Source organism: Egretta garzetta, unplaced genomic scaffold (assembly GCF_000687185.1).
Source record: "Egretta garzetta isolate BGI_Z169 unplaced genomic scaffold, ASM68718v1 scaffold712, whole genome shotgun sequence".
Classification (NCBI taxonomy): domain Eukaryota; kingdom Metazoa; phylum Chordata; class Aves; order Pelecaniformes; family Ardeidae; genus Egretta; species Egretta garzetta.
The window spans coordinates 412,084-412,705 of NW_009258883.1; positions in this window are offsets into that span (position 1 = coordinate 412,084).

Sequence of the window (622 nt, forward strand, 5' to 3'; positions counted from 1 at the left end):
GGAGGAATTTTTTTTTTTTTCGAGAAATATTAAGAGCAGTGTTGGGGTGTTCGCAAACAAGATTAAATAAAGCGCGGGAAGAGAAGAAAAGGGTAAAAGGCTAGTATTTTATCGCTAAAAATCGCGGTGCACCGGCGAGGGACAGACCACGCACCAGAAAGGGCTAGAGATGCTTTAAATAAATATTTATTTACTACTGTGGTGGGTTGGACTTGGTGTGCCCACCGAGCTGCTCTACCTCTCCCCTCAGCTGGACAGGGGAGAGAAAAATGTATCGAAAGTCTCCTGGGTCGAGATAAGGGCAGGGAGAGGTCACTCGCCAGTTGCCCTCATGAGCAAAACAGACCCAAGTTGGTGAAATCAGTTTAATTTATTACCAGTCAAATCAGAAAAGGAGAGAATAAAACCCCCTGAATCTTAAAACACCTTTCCGCCCCCCCCCACTTCCTTCTTCCCAGGCCTGACTTTCCTCCTGATTTTCTCTAGGGGGACAGGGAATGGGGGTTGGGGTCAGTCCATCACACCCTGTCTCTGCCGCTCCTTCCTCCCCACGGGAGGACTCCTCACACTCCTCCCTGCTCCAGCCCGGGGTCCCTCCCACGGCAGACAGTCCCCCACGCAC